Below are 16,443 nucleotides of genomic sequence, written 5' to 3'. Positions count from 1 at the left end.
TAATAGAGAGGGTGGGGAATTCCCCCTCTCGCTATTAGTTAATAAAAAGCCCGGGCGACACTCGAACTGACGTCTGAGTGAAATAATTTTCGGACGTCACTTGGAGTAACGTCCCTTTCTAATTATAAAGTAATTTTTTAACTCGGACGTCACTCCAAGTGACGTCCCAGTTTAAATTAAAGAGGGACGTCACTCCAAGTGACGTCCGAGTTTAAAATTTATTTTTTTTTACACTCTTCCATTGGAGAGTATAGAGTGTGGATATTTATAAGCTATACAATAATATACAATTAGAGGTGTAAAATCCTAATGGCAACTACGTAGAGCCTAGGTGGAAGTGTAATTTTACACCCCCCATTGGAGATGCCCTTAGAGATGTCATTATACAAAAAGGAATAGTGTCTGGAGCCCAATTTACGATCTTGTGAGAAACATGAAATTGGGCATCACAATCTCATGTTTCTCTCAAGACCCAAAACTCGGATGATTTCATCTCGACACGGTAAATGCTTCTTTATTCCGGTTCACGATCTTTGATCTTTTTTCTTTTACTGTTCGGTTGTTGCTTTCTGCTTGAGAGTCATTTGAGTTGTGTATGTGTTTTATCTGTGAGGGTACAAATTGTCACTCGTTTGTGTCTGTTCCTCTTCCTCCTCCTCTCATAGTCTAGTACCATTTATTTTCGTAGTTCTTTGGTTTTTATTTTTTCTTTTCTCAAGCTTCTGTTTCAGTATTTCATCGCTGATTTTTATTATATTTAGGGGCTATTTGTTTTTTTGGGTTAAGTTATAAGAGGGTCTTATAAGACCATGTGTTATAAGAGGGTCTTATAAGATGGTCTTATAAAGTGGTTTGTTTTTCATTTTAAGTTCCTCTTATAAGCACTTGTAAAAATAGAAAAAACAAATACATAACATCTTATAGATGGTTATTTGACAAATATAACCCTACTTTACATCACATTTAACATGAATAGATTAATTTGAAACAAAGATATAGTTTGATTTTCGATTTCAAATCAATTTTGATAATTATAATACCGATTTTAGGAAACTACTTTAATTGGCAGTGGTGGTAGTGGTCTTAATAGCACGGTGGTGGTGGTAGTGGAAGTGATGATATTGGTCTTAATAACACGGTGGTGGTAGTGGTAATAGTAGTAGTAGAAGTGGTAGATATTTTAATAGCGGTGGTGGTGGTGGTGGTGGTGGTGATAGTCTTAATAGTACGGTGGTAGTGGTGGTGATGGTAGTGGTAGTGGAGGTGATGATATTGGTCTTAATAGCACGGTGGCAGTGATGGTGGTGGTGGTGGTTTTAATAGCACGGTGGTGGTGGTGGTGGTGGTGATAGTCTTAATAGTACGGTGATAGTGGTGGTGGAGGTGATGATGGTGGTGGTAGTGGTGGTGGTGGTGGTGGTGGTGGTAGCCGGTGGTGGATAGGGCAATGAAGTTATTTGGAGAAGAAGATAATGAAAAGGAAAGAAGAGATAAATGGGATTAGATGTATATGGACGGGGGTGTTTGAGTCATTTTTCAAGTTATAAGACTTACAGAATTGAAGTAGATCTAATTTTGGTACTTATAGAATTGAAGCCTCTTATAAGACATTTCTAGTAGAATGCCTCTTATAAGAGGCAAAAAACAAACCAAAAAAATGTCAAAAATCACTGGGCCACATCTTATAAGAGGTTATAAGACCTCAAGGTCTTATAAGAGGCAAAAACAAATGGCCCCTTAGTCGATATAGCACACATTTTTACAATACACGGAAGTATGTTTTATTTCTACAGACGGTGACGCGTTTCGTAGATTACATGTGGTGAGAATAGCTGAAAATGCTATCAATGTAAGCAATTTCTCCAGTTCCCCAGTTACTATCTTGAAGAAGGAATTATTTTTCGTTTTGTCTGGATAATTATATCATGTAAACATCATGTCTCAGTGTGCTCAAGGTCCAAAAGAGAAAATCAGAGAGATGTTCAATAAGATTGAGCTTTCAGTTTCTTCCTATGATAACGCTGGGGTTGCCATGGTCCCTTCTCCAGATTCATCACAACAACCCTGTTTTCCTGAGTGCTTAAATTGGTTACTGGAGAATCAAGTACATGATGGTTCTTGGACACTTCCTCATCACCATCACTAACTGATTAAAGAATCTATGTTGTCCACATTGGCATGTGTCCTTGCACTGCGACGATGGGAGACTGGCGATGAACATGTGAGAAGAGGTATTTTCATGTCAGGTCCAATGGGTCTCCATTTTTGTTTTTAGTTGTAATCAATCAAGCTAATAATATTGTTGCGATATTCGATCTCTGTATAGGTTTAGAGTTTATGGAACTAAATTTTGGGCTAACCATGGACAAGAAGCATACCTCCCCAATCGGGTTTGATATCATATTTCCTGGTATGACTGAATATGATGTATATTATACTGGCGAAAGCTTCAATTTAATTGAATCTACACTTTAATTGAAACACAATTAAAAGACGACCTAAAAATCACTCTTTTATTGAATCTCTCAATCACAAATCACACACATAAACACAACTACTGAAACCCTAACTACAAGCCCGTTATTTAAGAACACTACATGTGTCCAACTAACTAATGGACTCGAACCATGGGCTTGGACTCAACTAAGGGCTCACGCCTATAAAATGTAAAGGGAACATAGGCACACACGCCTATGACTTGGCAGGAACAACTTCATGCTCTGCATCATTCCCCCCAAGTTGAAGAGAACTCGACCGCGAGTGATAAGCTAGGAAGTGCTGATAGAAAGTCGGATCAATCTGCTGAAACAGTGTACCAGAAATCCAAGAATTATCAAGAAATGGGCGATTATACCACTTAACAAACAATCCATCAGAAGCCGACAGTGAGGAGTCAGAGAAGGTGGAGTCCAATATAGCCTCAATACGGTCAGTAGCTATAGGCGTTGGACTGGAGCTGTCGATGGGAAGAGGAATAGGAGGGACATGATCACCAACAAAAGGAGATAATTCGCTGACATTAAAGGTGCGATGCATACACAGTTCTGAAGGCAGATCCAGGGTGTAGGCGTTATCACCACAGCATGCAGTAATGGGGAAAGGACCAAAACGCCGCATCTGGAGCTTAGTAGCTTTGCCCACATGGCGTTCCTTTCGTAGATAGACCATAACTAAATCACCTACTTGAAATAAGACTTGTCGGCAGTGACAGTCAACACTGGACTTATACTTAGCATATACAACGCTGACGGACATTGTCATGAATGAGTTTAATATGAGAGGCAAAATCATCGCCCGCCACACTAACAGGAAGAACCGAAGGAATAGGCGCTAAGTCCACTGGCATATTAGGAGAAATGCCTTGGACTATTTGAAATGGCGTCTGACCAGTAAAGCGATTGACAGAATTGTTAAAAGCAAATTCGGCTTGGGAAAGAGCAAAATCCCACAATTTTGGTTCGTCTCCAGCTATGTAGCGTAATAAGTCACCAAAACTGCGATTAACAACCTCTGTTTGTCCATCTGTTTGTGGATGAAAAGCAGTAGAGAACTTAAGAGAACACTTTAGAAAGCGCCAAAGAGTCTGCCTAAAATGACTAGTAAAACGAACATCCCTGTCAAAAGTAATACTACGCGTGACCCCATGTAAACGTACAATCTCCTTGAAATAAATTGTGGCTACATGATTAGCATCTAAAGTCTTCTTGCACGGAATAAAATGAGCCATCTTGGAAAATCTGTCGACTACTACAAAGACCGAATCAAAACCCTTGCTTGTCTTTGGTAAACCAACAACAAAATCCATAGAAACATCAAGCTAGGGTCGCTCAGGGATAGGGAGAGGGGGTGTATAGGCTAGCATTAGTCTTCTGTCCCTTCGCTATCTGACAAGTATAACACCTACGAATAAATGCATTAGTATCACGCCTCATAGAAGGCCAAAAATACCGCTCTCGAAGCCCTGGTAAAGTACGTAGAACCCCAGCATGACCAGCTAGGCCACCAGAATGGAATTCGGTAATGAGTTTCTCTCTAAAAGAAGACTAAGGGATGCACAATTGAGACCCATGAAAGAGGAAACCGTGCTCGAGAATATATTCACCTGAAATGCTGGCATTATTTATACAGGACTGAAAAATTGGATCAAAGAAAGGGTCCAAAGCATACAGTCCATTAAGTTCATCAAACCCGAATACAGTGGTGCGAAGAGAGACCAAGATATGCTCACGTCGACTCAAAGCATCAGCTACCTTATTTGCAGTGTTCGGTAGGTGTTTCAGCAAGAAATTGTACCCCTGTAGAAAAGCGAACCATTTAGCTTGGCAGTCGGTTACTTTAGCCTGGCTGTTAAAAAACCGGAGTGCCTCGTGATCATACTTAAGGACGAACTCACAATGTAGGAGATAATGGCGCCAATGACGAAGAGCTTGCACAACAGCATACAATTCCACATCATAAGTAGAATATCTACTAGACGGCCCACACAATTTTTGACTATAGAAAGCCACAAGACGTCCATTCTGACTGAGGGCAGCACCAATGCCCGCTTTACATGCGTCACACGCCACTTCAAAAAGCTGAGAAAATCAGGAAGGGCTAACACAGAAGCAGAGTCAGCTTCTACCTTATGAATAGGTTGTAATACCGATGGTACCTCTGTAGGATCAACTGCTAATGAAGGAGCAATGACAAAGAATGTTCCCACCTCCTTTGCTTCAACTAGAAAGGTTGCACTCACTGTTTTCTGTGCTGCTGGCGGTGGTAGTGGTTCCAGAATCAGTTTCCTCCCGTTATGTACTATGGAATATGTGTTAAACTCTCCATCGTGCACACTCTTGTGATCAAATTGCCAAGGACGTCCCAATAACAGATGGCAAACATCCATTGGAACTACTGTGCACGTTACCTGGTCTTCGTAAGGTTAAATAGTAAATGGTACGAGACATTGTTTATCTACGACAACCGAATTGCGTGATTGGAACCACTGAATGGAGAACGGTTTTGGATGGTTGACAGTTTTCAAATTCAATTTATCAACCATCTCTCAGGAGACTAAATTGTATGTTGATCCCCTGTCTATAACAACACTACACAACTTACCCTTGCTAATACACCTTGTTCGAAAGATAGAATGTCACCGCCATGATTTAGTACCCGTTTCTTGGGGTGGGGATAATGGGGTCGCCATTAGGGAGAAGTGGGTTTTCAGTAGACAAGGTTGTGACTTGTCTGATTCGGCATGGACAAGTGGTGCAGGCGCATTGTACTGTTCTTTCCCAGTAGGCGTTTCAATGGAGTAGTTACTCCATGGTGCTGCTACGTCCTCAAGCACTGTACCCCAACCATCTTTCCAATCTTGCTCAAAAAACTGATTCTGAATTTCTTGACATGACTTTATAACTGATAAAATTGGATTTTGATTTGAAGGTTAAAAGAAAATTAATTTTTTGATGAACAGTAACACGGTGAACAAGAACGGATAAGCGGTGTTTCGTGAGCGAAGACCGATGAACGAATCTGAAAAATTAAAACGAGTAAGAAAAAAGAAAATTGGATTTTATTTAGTAACGATTCGTGTTCTGATACCAAATGATGTAGATTATACTGACGGAAGCTTTAATTTAATTGAATCTACACTTTAATTGAAACACAATTAAAAGACGACCTAAAAATCACTCTTTTATTGAATCTCTTAATCACAAATCACACACATAAACACAACTACTGAAACCCTAACTACAATTCCGTTATTTAAAGTAAACCTAGAAAGCATAAACCAATAATAACAAGACATGTGTCCAACTAACTAATGGGCTTGTACTCAATTAACCCATAAAATGTAAAGGGAAGATATGCGCACGCCTATGACTTGGCAGTAACAGCTTCATGCTCTGCATCAGAATATGCCAAAGATTTGTACTTAAACCTTCCATTCAGTCCAAAATTTGTTGAAACAATGCTTCACAAACGGGATTTGGAGTTTGAAAGGTATGCATGTTATTATTCTTTAGTTGGAGTTGTTCTCTATTTCTATTTGTAACAGTGTTTGACATCTTGTTCAGAGTCTCCAAAATCAATTCCAAGGGAAGTAAAGCTTATCTAGCATACACATCTGAAAGACTAACTAAATTATGTGACTGGAAGGAGGTCATGAAATGGCAGAGGAAAAATGGGTCTATGTTCAATTCCCCATCAACCACTGCTGCCACTTTTATTCAAAATCAGGATGCGAAGTGTTTGGAATACTTGTGCTTACTCTTAAAAATGTTCGCCAACGCCGGTAACTAACGATGTTTATATGAATCTTTATTTTCTCACTGTTAACAGTCGAAGATCTAGATTCTACTACTCTACAATTGTCTTTACAGTTCCCACCAGTTATCCAGTGGATGTGTATATCCATCTCTCTATGGTTGACCGTCTTGAGAGAACGGGAATTGGGAGACAATTTAGGAATGAAATCAAAGTGTATTGGACGAAACATATCGGTACCTACTGAATTAATGCATTTTTATTTCAATGCGTGCTTGTTGATTTTAAATGGTGCCTCAGCCCAATGTCCTGTAGTCAAAGAGCTTTCAAAAAGTTTGCTGTGTATGCATGGTATTAGAACCATAGGAATGTGTATGCACTTAGGGTGTGTTTGTTATGATGGAAACACTATAGAAAGGAAAGGAAAATAAGAGTGGTCCACCTTTTCCATAGTTTATAAGGTGTTTGTTTACCCATGGAAATGAAATGGGCTTTTCCATATGGAAACAAAATTATTAAAATGGAAAAGGTTTTGTATACTTAGCTAACCCCTAAAATTTTTGTGGAAAGGAAAGGAAAGGAAATAAATAGATAGGGACTTACTACTAATACACCCATGACCCAACAATACAATTATTCCTTTCCATAGCTTTTGCAAACAAACATGATTATTCTTTTCCCCAGTTTTTACTTTCCTTTCCCCAGTTTACCAAACACATACCATTTAAAATTATTTCCTTTCCATTCCATTCCATAGTGGACCACCCATTTTATTTCCTTTTCTTTCCATGAGTTAAAATTTAACAAACACACCCTTAATCTTGCAAGGAAATAGTAACCCACATAACAGATAGTTATTCTGAATTCCGATATCATTGATCATGGCCAGTGGCGGAGCCAGGGGGGCCCAGGGTACACCCTGGCGTACCCTCAACTTCACAAAAAAAAAAAAAAAGTTATCATGTATTTGGAATCGAAGTGACCTTTCAGACCGATTTCTCCTGCACTCGATATTGAAAAGGGAAAAGGAAGAACTTGCGAAGGCATAAGTAAGTGCCTCTTGGATGGATTGTAAGCAAGCCGAGTCTAGCTCTCACTAATAGTTAGGGGCGTCAAGAAACTACATACACGAGAACCATGGCTAAGAAGGCGACTATATATAGTTAATTTAATTATCCGTTTATTACAATTCACCATTTGGAGTCTTTTCACTTTATGGGGAGAACCAAAACCATGTTAATCAAACTCGACATGGCCGCTGCATTCGAGTCGACCTTTTTAAAAATGAAGCGAAAAAAAAAAGGGTTTTTTTGAACCTATGCGAAAATGGATCAGAGCATGCATAGCTAATCAATCTATTGAACCCTTTTTTTCAGGGAGCGAGATTCATCCATGCTACCAAGAGCCTGGGGCAAGGATGCCCGTTATCCCCATAAGGAGTTAGTGGCCGAAATGTTGAACAGAGCCCTCAAGAAAGAACAACGATAGGATAGGGGAAACTTATGGGATTAAAAAAACCGGGGATTCCGGCTCCCCTGATTTACCAATTTGCTGATAACACTGTCATCATAACGGGTATAAATCAAGCCACAATTACCCCGATGATTTTTCATAGATAGATCAGATGGAATTAGCGGATCAGCTTAAGAATTATATCATTGATGTGCGTTTCGATACTAAGATTGGTAAAGTAAATGGAATTAGTGTCTAGCCAAAAAAATGGTTGAGACAAAGAAAGACTACCCACTTGTATATTTGTTAATTAAGTTGGTGCTGATTTTTATTGCTCTTCTTCTATCAGTGGAAAATGTATTTTATGCTATGAATATCATAAAAAATCGTCTATGCAATCGGATGACGGATGAATGGTTGAATGATTGTTTAATAACATACATTGAAAAAGAAGTTTTTGATAACATTGATATCGAGTTGATCTTGCAACGCTTTCAAAAGATGAGGAAGAATGACAAAAAATAAAGCCGCCAAGGACAACTATGAATAAGTACTTGTTTAGATTGAATTATTTTTTTATTTATTTTTATTTTTTTATATTACATTTATTGCAATCATTTTATATAATTTTTTTATGTTCGAAATATATTTGTTTTGTGATCAGATTTGAATTTTTAGTTAAAAAAAATTAGTGTATTTTTTTTTATGCTTGGTTTCTGGGTGGCTCACCCTCACTTAAATTCCTGGCTCCGCCACTGATCATGGCCTATGACTAGGTGCTGGCTGCAGAGGGATGATGAGATATTCATAGACATAGAGATCTGTTCTTTGGCTTTTCGGCTCTTACGGATAAATGGCTATGCAGTTTCTTCCGGTGAGGCGATCTATATTATATTTAATGGTATAGCTATATTTATCCCAATGATGGAAGTTAAATTTATCAATATGTGGTGTAGACACATTAGCTGAATTCAAAGAAGAAATAGATTTCTGCACTTCTGCTGGTGGGGATCTCAAAGGTATACGTACTCTTTTGGAGTTATACAAAACATCGCAGATCATGATATCACCAAATGAACCGGTTATGGAGACACTAAATTCGTGGACAAGTCACTTATTAAAACAGAATCTATCAAATGACATGATACATGATGGCAATTGCCAGAAAGAGGTATTCACCCATATGACTATATGAGTACAATACTTAAACTTCCTTTGTCATCGGGAGTCATCTCAGTCAGAAGAGAATCAAAGTAAGACATAACTAAAAGCTGATATGGTTATTGCGTGCAATGACAGGTTGTTAATGCTTTCAAGTTCACTTATGATGCCGATATAGAACGTCTAGAAAACAGGAGAAATATCGAGTACTACAATGTGGATAGTCTTCGCGTCCTGAAAGCATCATATAGGTAGCCTTTCTTTTCTTCAAGATTTGCTTTTTTTTGTTGTCATATTATTGCACAGTATGTTAATTGTCGTGTTAACCGACTGCCTTGTATTAGGTGCTCCAATGTTGATAACAGAGATATCGTACGGTTTGGAGTAGAAGATTACAACTTTTGTCAAGGAATACTACAGAAAGAACTTACGAGTCTCGAGAGGTAGCAATATCTACTTGGAACTAAAGTCATGTTAATCACTATTGTCTTAACACTGTCAACTTAACTCAAGCAGGTGGGTAAAAGAAAATAGATTGGATAAACTCAAATTCGCCAGGCTGAAGCTCGAGTACTTGTATTTTTCCGTATCTGGAACCGTTTTTACTCCTGAACTATCTGATGCCCGCATGTCATGGACAAAAAGTTCATTTCTTTCGACTGTGGTTGATGATTTCTTTGATGTTAAAGGAAGTAGAGAAGAACTAGTAAAACCTTATCAACTTGGTAGAGAAGTATGTCCTGTTTTTCCTTTTCTCTTTCTATTTTTTGCTTGTAATAATGTTTTGTTTTGCGATTGAATTCTTATTTTGTTTCTTGTAATGCATTCAATGATAACTATGAGAATTCCTGCTTGCCACAGATGGGAATGCAACACAGCTACCAATTATTGCTCTGAAGAAGTTGAAATTATTTTTGAAGCTCTTCACAAGACAGTTAATGACCTTGGAGACATCGCATTCACACGACAAGGCCGTAGTGTCAGAAGCCATCTAATTGATATAGTAAGATTCCATATCTTGAAATAATTTCCTCAATTTCAAGATGGTGAAAGTACATTTGATTTTAGGAACAAGTCAGACATAAATGTACAGATTTCACAATTAATAACTATTCTATACATACACTCGCAGTGGCTTACTTTGCTTAAATCTATGATGAAAGAATATGAGTGGGCAAGAGACAAGTCAGCACCCAAGATGGAGGAATATATGGAGAATGCCTGCATCTCATTCGCATTAGGACCTGTTGTCCTTATAACACAATACTTTCTGGAGCCTACGCTTTCCAAAAAAGTTATAACAATCCCGAAATACAACAAACTTTTCAAGCACATGAACATTTGTTGCCGACTTCTCAATGATATCCAGAGCTTTAAGGTATATATACTTGGACTCGTATGTCTAATGTCGTTAGCCTTGATCTTCTTTTAACTTTGAAGTATGTTGCAGAGAGAAGGCGAGGAAGGGAAGCTGAACAGCGTGTTATTGTGCAAGATTCATAGTCCTGAAGCTATCAAAGAGCAAGAAGCTGTGAGAGAGGTAAAGGGTATCATTGATCGCAACAGAAGAGAGCTTCTAGGTTTAGTGTTGAATACAAAGGGAAGTATTGTGCCTAAAGGTTGCAAAGATTTATTTTGGAAGACTTTCAGAGTAACTCATCTCTTCTACCACGAGAAGGATGGATTCTCTTCTTCACTGGAAATGATTAATGCTGTCAATGCAGTTATTCATGAACCTTTAAGTTTTCCTTCATCTTCCTGCGAAGGGATGGATGAACCTTTTGTTGCAGAAAGGATTGGAGAACAATGACAAAAACATGTGTTGAGGAGGATAGGTTTTGCCATTCAAAAAGGACCAGTTGCTTACTTGTCTTCTCAGTATTTGTATGATTTATTTTGGAGATTAAATAAAATATATCTTTAAATTAAAAAAAATAATAGTTTCATTTGCTTGATTAATAAATAAATAAATTAGATTGATGCTAGAATTAAGGTGTTGGATTTGAGCCATTTTGTTACTCAATACTTATAAAAGTATTTGTAGACGACTTCACATAAATACATACAAATACATGGTTGCAAGTGTTCCACCCTAGGAATGCCATTCGTTCCGGCAACTCTGCATTCACAATGCAAGATGGATTTTGCACCATTATTTCCAAAGCAACACTCTTTTTGAATTGAATTATGTTCTATTTAATTTGAATGCAAAATAATTGTTACGTCAAACCACTAAGCAACGTCCATTTTGGATTGATATGTTTATGAGTACCCCCGGTTGAAGGGTGCAGCCACATGGCAACATGTGATTAGTGTTGCAAGCTTGTGATTAGTGTTGCAAGCTTGCACAACTCACTGTAAAATGACCTACCGAAACAAAATCTAGCAATCACCCATGGTCAACGTCCTTAGCTCCTACCTCTTACCACTCATCTCTATTACAGTATTACTAAAGTACACTATAATTAATCTCGCCTCTTCAATTGAACCCGCCTTTTTTCTACTACTAAATACCCTTTATCAAATATTAAAAAACAATTATTCGTCTTACGTTAGAATTAGAGTTAGAATTAGACCAGTTCGTCATTTTAGTTTTTGTTTCCATTTATACTCTAGTTAAAGAATGAAAAACACATTCAGACAAAACCAAATACACGCAATATATTGAATTATACACTATTTATTACTCATAAATGATTTTAATTACCATAAATACACGAAAACCTTTCTCCCCCCCTCTTTTGCAAACAGTCAAAATAATACTAATCAGCCATTGCTCAACCTTTTCTTCATCACCGGTATTCAAGCCTTTCCTCGTCTAATTTTTTTACTTTTCAGTCATCTAATTAATTAATTTGTTCTTTTGGTTTTATGAATTGTTGTTTTCTGATGGCATAAACCTAGAGTCCGTTTGATGTTGTTTAACATGTTGCCTCATAAGCCGTTTGAAATACTTGATGGGGTATCGTTGTTATATGCTCAAGTAGATTATATTGCATAACTTTGGAAAATAAATGAACGGTTATGAGTTTTTTTATTCTACAACACTTAATCTTTGCTTGCCATTCTCTTCTATGATAGTAGGACTATGCATTTTTACTAGACTTTAGTTCCAACTCTTTGTATAAGACGATTCCCACTCAACTCAGTTAATTAGTTAATTTGATAGCATGCAAGTTTCACATATAGTGTTAAATTCCATGTTAGTGGTGATGCTAGGAGAGTTATGACATTGATATATTGAGAGAAATCAAGAAGAAGAACAATGGAGAATAATATAGATTGATTAGGGTTAGAGTTCAGATATTTGAGTTCTTTAGCCAGAGTTATATATTTATACTAACCTACCTTGGGTGTGAAGTAATCCAAAACATAATAATAGAAACTACTAGATATGGATGTCCACACTTATAGAAACGTGGGACTTTACATTTAGGTCATATTCTAATATTCCCCCTCAAGCTGTAATGCCGCAAACTATGCAAATTACAGCTTGAATGGTAGAAAGAAAATATAAGAATACAGCTTCCCCTTTTCCATAGAACTGCCTTTAGTTGAAGAACTCAAACAACTGTTGAGACGAGACATTTTGGAAAGTAAAATTGTTGGTGTAGACAATGGCCTAACCTGAATACTAAAGTTACCACAGGCACAAACTGGAAATAGAACACCTGTTTGATGACTGCAACCTGAGAGATGAATCTGAATAGTGCAGTGATGATGTGACTGTAACCTGAGAGATCGATGAAAACTGAATAGGGCAGTGATGATGTGACTGCAACTTGAGAGATGAATAGAAAGCTCGTGTTTTTCAGCCAAAGAGCTCAACAAGAGATAGTAAGAGTCAATGAAACACCTGAGTACTTGGCACCACTGCAGCATAAAAAGAATCAAAACCTGAAAAGCTGAACCATTAATGACAACATCATATAATAAGCTCCTCAATAAGAAGGCTAAAACATAAAGTCAGTGAAATACCATAGAACTCAGAACCATGACATGAAAGGGAGTCAAACCCTTATAAAGGAAAGAACTTATCAACCAACTAATAATCATGAATTCTACCAAATCATATTAGTTGAGACGAGGAGAAACTACTGAAGAATACGAAAAACTGAACCTGAGTACCTGAAGTGTGGGGCGTGTGCTCTCTGATCTACCTTTGAGAAGGGGCACATTCCCTCATATTAGAACTTGTCGGTTCAATTTTGTGAACAGTATCAGTGAACAATGTGATGAACAATACCAGCGAACAATATAATGAATAGTATCAGTGAACAGTACGATGAACAGTGTCGTGAACAATACAATGAATATTACTGATGAACAGTACCGTGAACAGTACAATGATGAATAATACCGTGAACAGTACCAGAAATAGAGGAAAGATAATTCTTTGCGATATACTCTAGAGCGCATGCGTCCCTTGATGAAGGCAATCTTGAGTGCGTGCGCCCCTTGACAAAAGTAATTTTGAGCGCGTGTGCGCCTTGACGAATACTAACTTCAGAGACTGCGAGATACAGAGAGGTTGTGCCCCTCTTATTAATACTAAGACAGAGAGATTGCAGAAGACGGAGACAGAATAATTTCTTCTCATGAGAAAGAGAAAGATTGAAACTTGAATTGAATATTGAAAATTGAAAAAGAATTGATTTTGATTTTTTTTTTTTTTTTTTTATATTGATTTTGAGAGATTCCTCTTATAGCATACCACTAAACTTTGATTTAAACCTGATACTCTGATACCATGTTAAATTCCATTTTAGTGGTGATGTTATGAGAGTTGTGACATTGATATATTGAGAGAAACCAAGAAGAAGAACAATGGAGAAGAATAGAGATTGATAAGGGTTAGAGTTCAGAGATTTGAGTTCTCTACCCATAGTTACATATTTATACTAACCTACCTTGGGTGTGAAGTAACCCAAAACATGAGAATAGAAATTACTATATATATATGGATGTCCACACTTATAGAAACGTTGGACTTTACATTTAGGACATATTCTAATATATATATAACGATCGACTCACTTTTTGTGAGACTTCATCTCTACGGTGCTTGGTGAGTAGCAACTAGATATAGACAACTCAATCCTTCTTTTATGAATTTTCAGGGAGGATCTTAATATTTTATTATTGTTTGTTGGTTAAAGGATGTGTTGAATGGGAAAATGATTGTCGACCTTATGGTATATTCTATTAGGGTGTTACCTATTGTAAAACGGAACAAGAGGGGGAATGGGAACAAACCCCGAGCACAAATATGAGATATGTAAAAATGAATTCTACACTGATGGTTTATAAAACTGTTTAATGGGATGAAAATTTGATTGCAATATATGGTATTACCTCTAATTAAAATGGCTCAAAATTGAAGTTTTAGTTTTTGACGTTTTCGGTGATTAGATTGTTCGTTTAATTTGCATTGAATGATGTATTATGTTCAAATTCCAACTGTTTTTTTTCTTCAAACTATTCCAAAATTATCATATAGTTAGCTTAATGTTGACAAACAGTATAAGCATTGCATGGCGAATATAGTAGGCACTAGGCAGGGCTACATAATATGTTTTTACACCCTTAATCCCTTCCAAAAACAAATTATGGTTCATTTTCTTTCTTCCTTATTTTTTTGGGGACCAACTCGGACTTGATTCCGATAATGGCCACAAGCGAGCAGGGAAGGGGGCTACTAACAGAGGACAGTTACTGGGACAAAAGTACACTAATAGAATGAGAAGGGGTGGGGGGGTGTCACTTTGCTGATAAAAATGTCTCACATATATTGTTACAAACTTCATTTTCGTCATTATTTTCAGTGTAACGAGAGAAGGATAGACTTCAGGACTTATAGTCTATGATGTTTCTAATTTGTTTTGGTGCTTGGTTTAGAGCATTTACTACTCCCTTTTTCATAGCATACCTATTAGTGATGATAAATAATAGTTCAAGATAGGGTTGAGGGACTTAACGATTGGTTTAGGGAAGTCAGTACATACACTATTAGTGCATTCCCTATTAGATGTCTTATGAGGATTCTCTCATAAGTGTTGGATCTATAAACCAAATGTTTTATTAAGATGCTTGTCATTGCATTAGAGAATAACCAACTCATAGATGGTTTGAGATTATTGGAAGGCCAGACAATTGGAACAACATTTGAGGATGTTTATGGCATGTGCATGCACCTTAGAGAGGCCAAATCCCTAGTTTTAATGAATTGGTTTCTTATATTTGCCCCCTTATCTGGGTGGATGATCGTAATATTTTGGTTGCCCAAAATCAACGTCAAAGTCGCTAACCCACTAAAGAATATCCATGATTTTCTATTACACCAAAAGTTGTGTATAAGATGTTATAGTTGCAATATGAAACACATTGTTTGTTTAAGTTTTAAGGTCTACCTTCTTCTGGGCTTCGGCTTCGTAGACTACGTAGCGTTTAAGTTAAAATAGGTTAAATTGGTGTAGTAAACTAAAATTATTCCTGATTTATAGTTATTTGTCATAGTGGGTAAGTGCTTAACTAATTGAGTGATGCAATCACAATTGCAAAGAAACAAATTCTATGAATTCTCAACTAAAATCAATTCAATTCAATCCAAAAACTAACTTGGCCAAAGGCCTACAACTCCTTATATAAGAATACAACTTCTAAAGCAAATAAAACACCCTAATTTTGGAATCAATAATAACCCTTAAATACCCTTATACTAAATAACATCAAAATACTAACTATACCCAATTCTAGTACTCCCTAATGACATAGAAACTAATATAGGATTCAATTATCAATATGAAACCCTAATTCACATCATACTCCCCCACTTGAAGAACTCAACTCCAATGAGTTAAAAGTCTCCTTAGATCTCCAATCACTATGACGATGAGGTGGCAGATAAACATCCTTCCCAGACTTAGCAAGCACAATATGATGAGACGGCCGACAACTTTCGCAATGGCTAATTACATAGTGTAAAGACACGTCAACCCTGAGAAATACGATAGGTTTGCTCCCATGCACGATAAACAACTCGGACACTATACTACCAAGTGGTGCCTAAAACCAAGTCATAAGCATAAAACTACTCACATGACAAAGATCATAGTCACTAAAATCTCCTATGCGAACACCAACTCGAACTATCTCTGCCAGTTCCTCAAAATCTCCAACTCTGAAAGAATGCACCTTCCTAGGTCGACGATGTACCATAGTAGTCAAACCAAGTGTGTCAACCATGCGATGAGCAATCAAAGAAATACTACTTCCATTATCCAAAGCCACATGAGCAGGACAAGTCTTAGAAGCCAGTGGATTATATAAAGTAGTACTCTGTCGAAATATAATACCACGTGTAGACTCTGCAATAGGTGAAACATGTGTCGTAAGCATATATAGGGAACCTTGTATCTGCTGGAGTAAGAATTCCCTCAAATGTGTATCCTTGCAGTTCTTCTTTCATCTCAAGTTGAGACGTCTCCATATTAGTAGTCAGAACCGGCTTCTTAGGACAATTTGCTTGAACATGACCTTCTTGACCACAGCTGTAGCGCTTAACAATTATCTTCAGAC

At 37.3% G+C, this 16,443-nt stretch overlaps 1 long non-coding RNA gene and 1 pseudogene across 2 annotated transcripts; both read left to right on the top strand.

The window, feature by feature from the left end:
- The first annotated feature begins 448 nt into the window (after positions 1–448).
- Positions 449–2,582, top strand: LOC147484555 (uncharacterized). Its single transcript, XR_015206476.1, has 3 exons — positions 449–502; positions 1,794–1,849; positions 1,946–2,582. It is a non-coding gene; the product is annotated as an uncharacterized LOC147484555 (long non-coding RNA).
- A 3,305-nt stretch (positions 2,583–5,887) lies between these two features.
- On the top strand, positions 5,888–10,848 carry LOC147484554 (ent-kaurene synthase-like 1; annotated as a pseudogene). The gene is made up of 11 exons (XR_015206474.1): positions 5,888–5,988; positions 6,063–6,280; positions 6,369–6,488; positions 8,481–8,578; positions 8,661–8,875; positions 9,004–9,116; positions 9,210–9,308; positions 9,382–9,598; positions 9,727–9,868; positions 9,998–10,243; positions 10,316–10,848. The product of XR_015206474.1 is annotated as an ent-kaurene synthase-like 1 (transcript).
- The last annotated feature ends 5,595 nt before the right edge of the window (positions 10,849–16,443 follow it).

Source organism: Coptis chinensis, chromosome 8 (genome assembly GCF_015680905.1).
Source record: "Coptis chinensis isolate HL-2020 chromosome 8, ASM1568090v1, whole genome shotgun sequence".
Taxonomy (NCBI): Eukaryota; Viridiplantae; Streptophyta; class Magnoliopsida; order Ranunculales; family Ranunculaceae; genus Coptis; species Coptis chinensis.
The sequence above is the reverse complement of the archived record's forward strand: the minus strand, read 5'-3'. Positions and strand labels throughout refer to the sequence as shown.